Source organism: Silene latifolia, chromosome 10, assembly GCF_048544455.1.
Source record: "Silene latifolia isolate original U9 population chromosome 10, ASM4854445v1, whole genome shotgun sequence".
In the NCBI taxonomy this organism is placed as follows: Eukaryota; Viridiplantae; Streptophyta; class Magnoliopsida; order Caryophyllales; family Caryophyllaceae; genus Silene; species Silene latifolia.
Genome location: NC_133535.1, coordinates 69543700 through 69552962, shown reverse-complemented (window position 1 = coordinate 69552962; position 9263 = coordinate 69543700). Strand labels below are relative to the sequence as shown.

Here is a 9263-nt window from a genome sequence, read left to right as displayed (position 1 = left end):
ACATTTGATCATATCTTGAGTGGTTTCCTCGATCAGGAGAGTAACTGTCTGACCGGAATTATCTACCATAGATACCTTCCGAGCGTGGCCACGCATTTCCAATTAACTACTCCTCGAGTGGCCTTGAGATTTCAAAAACCCTAACAAGGGGTGGACAATTCATATCATCCTATTCCCTTCGTTCAGCCACAGTCCATCATAACCCAAAATATACCCAGTTTGACCTCATTTACGAAGTCGTAGAGTATAAATCAAAGCTAATCAGGAGTTTGTGCCAACTTGGGCAAATAGTCTCTAGTCAAAAGAATTGACTCATAAGAATACTATAGTAGCTCTTGCCACGACCAGGCTTTATAAATTACCAGAACTCTATAAGCGGTCACTGCCCGACAGAGTGTCCCATACAATCTGCCTATGTGATTGACTAGTCATCCCATATGACTCTATGGCACTTGAACTTGCCATCAATCGCATCACACTCTAGTCACTTCGAGTCGTCACCTCATATAATTAACTAGGGGCGTATACCATATCAATCAAGTTCACTTTAATGGGGTTCAATTTGTCTCTACAACCCATTCGGATACGACAAGGTAACGGGTGAGTTTAATGAAACTCAAACGATAAATGCGATTATCACATATGAATAGTCAATACACTATTACTACTTCATATCTTATAATCCTTAGTGTATTATTAACACTAGTAAAAATGCAATAAAATTTTGGCAAGTGGATATACTCTATATCCATATATTCCAACTTTGTCAATTGTTATTTCCTTCTATTCAATGTTATTTCTAATAATTTGAATTTATCTCTAAGTATTTGTCTAGTCTTCTTACTAGACTTGGGCTCTTTAACTTGAAAGATGCTCCCACTGTTATCACATAACTTGTGAGAAAGTCATTTGTAGAGGGATTCATCCTTAATTCCTACGTTGACCATTTTACCATAATTTACTTAGATTCCTTTTGTAGAATTTGCAATGTGCGAAACTAAAACACTTTTCTAGTTTCTTACTCCTTAGTTAATAAGATATCCTAGGATTTCAACAAATCCCTTTTGGTTTGGAAACTTAAGTTTGTGCAACCCTTCAACACAAAACTTAGTTTTTCATCCAAACATATGAACAAGTCTTGAATTGTCCTTTAAGACTTTCACAAGACCATTTTATGAATTAACTTGTTATTGACTTATCATGCTTCTAGCATATGGTTCATCACAGCACGTGCGTCTGTTGGCATAAATGATCGTTCTAATGGCGGAAACATTTGCAATCGATTTCATGTGATCAACACTTAAATAGGTTCAGTGAATGACTATGACTCCATCATAGTATTTCCACTTCTATCAACATGAATAGCCTATTTGAACTTGTTGATGTAGAGCAGGTATGAAAGATCTTATCGTCATAAGACTCTCTACTCTATGCCAATATTCTCTCATATAGATTCAAAAATCTAGAATACTTTGCATCCCATTCCAAGTCTCCCAATCACTCTTGCCAGAAGAGAACATTGGTACATTATTCTCAATAAGTAATATGTCTTTAATATATAAGACATGGAAACATGATTTTGGCTCCCACTTAACTTCATGTATAATCATGATTCTTCAATAATGTGAATGAAACCATTCACTATTATCACATGAAAAGTATAATCCTTTAATGCTTGCTTAAGACCATCGTAGGTTCACTTAAGAAAGCTACGCATAAGATGTTAGGACACTTAAATCTTTATCTAAGGTTTTGTGTTTCAAACACTTCCTTCTCTAAATTCCCATTTTAGAAAAGCGAATTTTATTTGCCATTCTTCATTAGAATTAAATGCGGCAATTCCTAACACAATTTATCTTGATCAACATCTTCATGTAAATCTTATGCATTTGTGTACTCTGAAGCTCTATTTACCTTTAAAGAGACCCTCACTTTAAAGTAAATATATTCATGAGTAACCGTTTTCGGATTGTAATGCTATGGCTCGTATGTAACAAGGTCATGATACTATCACTTTCACAAAGTAATATTTTAACCAATAAGGCATGTGCGATAAACTCCCACTGAACTATGCTCCCATTCTATCTTCATAGACTATAGTTCAACTATACTCCCACTCTATAATTCTATTACTTTCACAAAGTAACACTATAAGACATGTTTGTAACGATCCAATCTACTCCTACTCTATCTCTCAAAAATACATCTATCTTCTTGAGAGATAGCTTTGTGAGTTATAAACATATATATGGTGGAATATTAGGAGTCTATCTAGACTATGTATTAGCTATCAAATGGCCATCCCTAACATGGCAATTTGATTCATGTAATATACGAGTCTTATCCATGTCATCTGTTTAATAGACTCTATATTCTAGGTATCTCATGGTTGACCATCCGTGTAGAATAATGTGTCCGTATGGTATCGTAAATTCCCTACCTGATGAGTTCAATAGCTCATTACAACTTTATAATTGATCTTACATAAATAAGTTGTTACATTTAGTAACAATGACATAAGGAGAATCAAATTCATAGCTTATGGACATATAATGATATAATCATCATAATCGTCTATTTTATCAATTTAAGTTGTCTATCTAATGTTTCACTATGCAAGTAATTTATGATGATGATTTTAGAACAAGTGATACAACAAGTGATTTGGGTTGAAAACCAAGCCACAAATATCCAAAGCACAACAATTGTTTAAAGGATTACAAACCAATTTCCAAGTCACACAAGGAAATCAAAATAGTTCTAAAAACTTCAAATACATCATAAAAATAAAGACAAAGCAAATTAAAGCCAAGCTTCCATTGATCCATCACCACGGTTGGCTACTCTAGCTTCCCACATGATCCTCTAGGCTTGCTTCTCCTTGCCTTTGTCCTTGCTAGGAGCCCCTATTTACAATAAAAAGGGGTAATCATCACAACTTGTATCATCATACCAAGGTTGAGATTGAAACATAAAAGATAGGGATAGTCATATACCTACTGGAATAACCTTTCCAGCTTTGATGTCGCCAAGATATTTGGAACATTTTCTCTTCCAATGCCCAACACCACAACATTAGTGGCACTTGTCCCCAGACGAGGCACTGTACTTGGGCTTGGAGGAGCTTGCTTCATAAGTCTTAGCTTTGTTCCTGTTGGGAGTTCGCTTCTTTTCCTTTTTCCCGCCTTTTTTGAAGGTTCCCTTACTCTTATGATTGACATTGAGCACATCTTTGGTGGTGCTAACACTTTGCCCCCTGTCCCTTTCGTCTTGCACAAGCATTTTATGCAACTCATCAAGGGAAACTTTCTTATCTTGCATATTAAAATTCACCCGAAATTGAACATATGCCTTGATTTTGTTGAGGGAATGAAGAATTCGATCAATTACGAGTTCATTGGGAATTTCCACCTTATGCATTTTCAAGGTCTCAACATGCTCCATCAACTTGAGCACATGAGGGCTAACTTTTTTGCCCTCCTTAATGTTGAGATCAAAGAATGCTGAAGCCGCTTCATATTGTATGATTCTAGGAGCTCGTGAAAACATGTTCACTAGCTTCATGTCGATCTCATAAACGGTGCTAATCTTTATAGCCCTTGTTTGGAGTTCAGCCTCCATAGCAAAGATCAACACATTTTTTATCGCGGCCGACTCCTTTTGGTAAACCTCATAGGCTTGCCTAGCGGCGGCGGTGGACCTAGCATTAGGTTCGGTGGGAGATGCCTCGGTAAGGTAACGAAGCTTGTCGTCACCCTCTGCGGCTAAGCGAAGTTGCGCGTCCCAATCGGCGAAATTGGACCCATTCTTTTCTAACTTACAACGATCCATGAAGGATCGGAGCCATGACACATTGGTGAGCATGTTGGAGCTAGTGGTTGCGGATGTGATTGGAGTTGCCATTGCGATTGATAAAACGATTTTGACTACAAAATACGAAGTGAAGGAATTAATTAACATCTATCGTTTTGATAATACTCGTAAATATAACTACAAGTATTTAAGCATCTATGTAGTGACCTCCACCCAACTAACATAAATGATTCCGAGATCCAAATTCATATTAATACGGGTACAGTGAGCCGAGTCATCCCTTATTAATATAACTCGGTGGATTAACCTCTTAATCGATTTTACTTTTAGAACTCTCGGTTGATAAAAATTACTCTAATTTTCATCTTTAGCCCGGAACACATGCGACTACGGTCACGAATACTTCCGTTGATCTCAATCCAAATTTTGATGTAATAACATTTTATTACCCACTTACCCAACGTAACAAGGTTTGTATTACGGTGATGCCGGCTTAACTCCCTTATGAAATTGGGATTCATGGTTTCTACTATTTGGTAAGGCTATTTCTCAATTATTATATGTGAGAGGTCTTGTCAATTTATTATCTATCACGTTTTAAGTGAACTAAAGCGGTGAACTACGATAATTATAATTTACATGGTCAATGACTCGATATAAAATGCATGTTGTTGTTATGGCGATTTGGCAATGCATGTAACATATTAAAAGAAATGCAAAGCAATAATAAAATTCCTAGTATGGCCTTCCTAAAAATAGAAAATCAAATAATCTATTACATATTCGGAAACCAATTCCTTTGGTCCCTTGAATCTTCAATTGCACGCCTTCCAAGAACAAGGTCTTCGTCGGATCACCTTTCCGAATGGCACCGTCTTGAAGATACTCCATAATTACAAATAATAATAAAAATACAAGGCTATTCCTATTATACATTTGTAAAATGGAAAAACTAGTAAAAATAAAAGTGATACGAGATCACATTAAATTACAACCGAATCAATATTCCCTTTCACTACGGGTAATATCAATTAAAACTAAGGCCATACTAAGATAAAATTACATATTTCAAAATTATATAAATAAAAGACATTCAACAATTGAAATATTCAGCATTATAATATGTACCTATTATGCCAAATGATGTGCCAAATCGCCCTATTTAACTTGTGCCGTACATATAACCTGGTTTTATGAAAATGCGTGATAATAACCTTTTATAATCACTAATTAACACTTAAATCCCATCTAAGCTCAAGTTAATTATCCTAACACTTTTTAGGACTCAATTTTTGACAATAATTCAACTTGATTTAATTTTATGCTCGTTTTTTACCTTAAAATCATAATATATATGAAATAAATCCAAATTAAATCATAAAAATTTTAAATTTTGAATTTTAAATTTTTGAACATTCTGGAATAATTCCATGACACTCATAATGTCAAAAATCATGGTTAAAATTTTCGAATTAAGTTTGAGAAAATATAGTTGCATTTTATCGGTTTTATCTCATAAAACATCTAAAGTATCCAAAAAATAATCCAATCAACTTTACAACCTTATATATGATTAGTGGGATATTTATGCAACCGAAAATAATTTTCTCATGTAATGCAAATCGTTTTAGCTATTTATGCTAAAGTAGTCACATTTTATGCCATTTTTACTCTAAAAATTCATAAATCATGCTAAAAGAGATAATTTAATCTATAAGTTCACATACACTCTGTAAATTATGCATGTGACAACATATTAAAATCTCATGGCCTAATTCGAAATTTAACTATTTTTAACCATTTTACCTCTTTTAATCCATTTTTATCTCATAAAAATCATAAATCATGAAATATTAATCCAATTAATACGAGATTTTACACACAACTTGTAAAATATGGATGTGAGGTCATATAAAATTTTCAAGGTCATAAACTTAGTTTAATTATTTTTAGCTTTTTAATTCCCATTTTAGTCATAAAAATGTCATAAAATGACCAAAAATCCTTAAAATGAGCAATAAATTTCCATAAATCATAAAAATGACCTAAAAATATTTTAGGACCAGAATATATAACATGCATGATGATTTTGTCGCTTATACTTATAAATCACAAATTTTTAGTTTTATATGTTAACTTTTTAACTCGGAAAAACAATAACCGATTATGCATGCAACATCCTTATGCTCTGATACCACTTGTTAGGTTTATATACCTATTATTAGACACCTCTAATGATCAACTAATTAACTTCTTAATTATATGTTCTTTAGATCTAGTGCATGCATAACAAAATAAAAGATTTATAAGGAAAAACAATGTCCCTTACATTGCTATATGGTTCGAAATATAGGGCACAAGTAAGGCCACCTTTCTTTACTTGTTCTTGAGCTTAATGTGATGGATGATCCTCCAAGATCCCAAGTATCTAAATCCTCCTTAGATTGCACCCAAGACTTACCCTTAAACTAGTATACTAATTAACTAGATTATTATACTAGTGCCTTTAAAATGATTCTAAGATTATATCTATTACTACACTAGTAATGTTATTTTGATATTAGAATGGATGAACAAATGCTTGTGAATCTCAAAATCTTAATTTAGAGAGATAAAGAGAATATGTGAAGGTTTGCATGTAGAAGTGCATGAATGAATTAACAACCAAAATGAGAACAAAATGTTCCCATATATGATGCATGCAACCGGTGGGAAGGGGCTAAGGAAGGCATCTTTGGCTTTCTCTTTTTGTCTTCACAATGTGTAGGTGTGTAAAACAAAGTAGGATAGGTGTAAGGCTACAAAAGCAAAGCCTATTATTATTTCTCATAAAATAATTCATCCTCACACCACACTGCTCCCTCCATTCGGTCCATGTACCATAAAATGGACTACCATTTTATTTTGTCAATTTGTGATTTGTCACACAACATGTCACATGTAGTATTTTACATGTTATTAATTAATTTAATACATATTTATCACATAAATATCATTTTACAAATTAATTAAATTACATATAACAAATTGACTAGTGATACTTGATCATATAAATAAAATGGGTCATTAAATTATAATTCACAACATCTTGTAATTATAATTAACCATTCATTCTTATCTCTATTGTTTCTCAAACAATAAGTAATTTTAGTAATAAAGCATTTTTTTACCAAAATAAATCTTATTTAATCTCATTACAATAAGATACGAATATTCTCTATCACAAGTAAATTGTTCAATCTTAAGGAATTGATTACCTTGTATCATCATACAATTAATCAATTTATCCATTAAGGGAATTGTCCTTTAGGTGTGACCTTAAGGGATCAACTAACCACCACCGTCACACGACAGTAATGTCAAGCTCTAGTCAGCCAATCATTACCGATTAATGACGATCAGTTGATTATATAATAAATCATCCCTCACGTATTCTTAATATGAGATTTAATTATGATATTAAATCATGTGATCGCACTATTGTTAATGACACATTTTCCAACCAGTTAACATGTTAAACTTTGTAATGAGTGAGTAGTTTACTTAACTAGGGTTAATGGGGAATTAGTGGAAACGAATATGGGGATTGATTCATGCTTAATCTAATATGTTTTCATAATTAATTTGCTTGCTTGTTGTGATTTCAACATATGCACATGTTATGTTTGATGAAATGCGAGCCTATAAATCCTTGCATTTTTTACCCATCACTTACCTTTTCAATGAGACTTGTAAGACATAAACCAACTCGAGTCTCATTAGACCAAGCATATAGTTGGATAGGGAGGATTAAGTCGACTTGTAGGTGTTGTACAATCTAATCGATTCAGCTCCGGGACCCAAACCTTCTTAGGGATTGTAAGACATAAACCAACTCGATCCCATCACAACAATAAGTGCTTGCATCTAGTAGAAAACATGTGTTTATGATCAAATCTCATGAATCCCCTATGAACCCATGACACCCTAGTGCTTTTAATCAATTGTTTACATCTCATTTTAATCTTCTTGCTTGTTTTACATTGTTGATTAGCTTAGTTGATCTCCTATCTCAACCCAAATTGTGACACCCTTAGACACAACCATTTGCAATCAAAAATCCTACATTAATACCCGTCCTTTAGGACCTGACCTTTACTTACCTCTTTACTAAGAGTAGAGTAGTTTGTGAAGTTATAAATATTGTTTTGGTTAAGGTAACTTTTGACGACAAGTAACAAAACCGACGAACCAAAAATGGCGCCGTTGCCGGGGACGGTGTTAACTTGATTTGATTTTCTTTGATTGTTTTTAGTTGTGTCTTTCTTTACCTTGGGGGAAGTCAAACTCCTCAAGGTTTGTTCTAATTGTTTTTGAGTTGTTTGATATTTTGCATGTCTAGGAGATCACAAGGTAACTTGTTACCCATTGATCTTGAAATTGAAAGAACTTTGACCAACAATAGAAGACTTGCTAGAAATACTTTGAGAGGTATTGGTGAGATTATGGACATTCAACCAAATAATATTGAGTTCATCAACCCTTTTGCAAGAGAAGGAGAGGATAACCCAACACAAAACCAACCACAAAATAAACCCACAATGCCTAAATTTTCATCACATTCCGTACCAACCGAGGAGAACCTACCAAATGGTACTCCTACTCCACAACATTTAATCGGTAATTTCATTGCAAAATCCGCATTTATACAATTAGTTGAGAGAAGTAAATTTGGGGGGATGCCTGGTGAAAACCCTCATTCTTATATGGAGACTTTTTGTGACTATTGTGATGCGATTTCTCAAACCGGAGTTACTCAAGACCAAATTCGATAGGTCTTATTTCCTTTTTCTTTGATTGGTTCTGCGAAACAATGGTTGAAGAACCTAGATAAGGCTACTCTTGGTATTGACTCTTGGAAGAAATTGGCACTTGCTTTCTACAAAAAGTTTTATCCTCCGGAAATGACTAACATGTTTAGAGCCCAAATCACCGGGTTCAAACAAAGGGATGAGTAATCTTTGTTTGAAGCATGGGAGAGATTCAAGGATACTTGTTGATCTTGTCCACACTATGGACTTAGCGAGTGGTTCCTTGTACAACAATTTTGGAATGGTCTATATGAAGACTCCTGAAACATTCTCAATATGGGATCAAATGGTATGTTTACCGAAGTTGCTAATAATCAAACATGGAACATGATTGAGTAAATGGCGGTCTATAACTCGCAATATAGTAGACCTCGGAAGGCTAATAGAGGAGGAAAGCATGAAGTGGACTCTATTACTCAATTGGGTGCTCAACTTAGTGCTCATATTAACACCATTAATTTGAAGTTTGAGAAGGCTATGGCAAAACTTGAAGAGGCCTCCAAATCACCTAAGCAACATGTTAATGCCATGGTGACATCTTCATCAATTCCAAGTGGAGTATGTGAGAGTTGTGGAACTTTGGGACATGACCAAAGTGAA

The 9263-nt window shown here is 34.1% G+C and overlaps 1 non-coding gene across 1 annotated transcript; it reads right to left on the bottom strand.

The window, feature by feature from the left end:
• Positions 1-8765: 8765 nt before the first annotated feature.
• On the bottom strand, positions 8766-8872 carry LOC141609640 (small nucleolar RNA R71). Its single transcript, XR_012527562.1, has one exon. It is a non-coding gene; the product is annotated as a small nucleolar RNA R71 (small nucleolar RNA).
• Between the last annotated feature and the right edge of the window lie 391 nt (positions 8873-9263).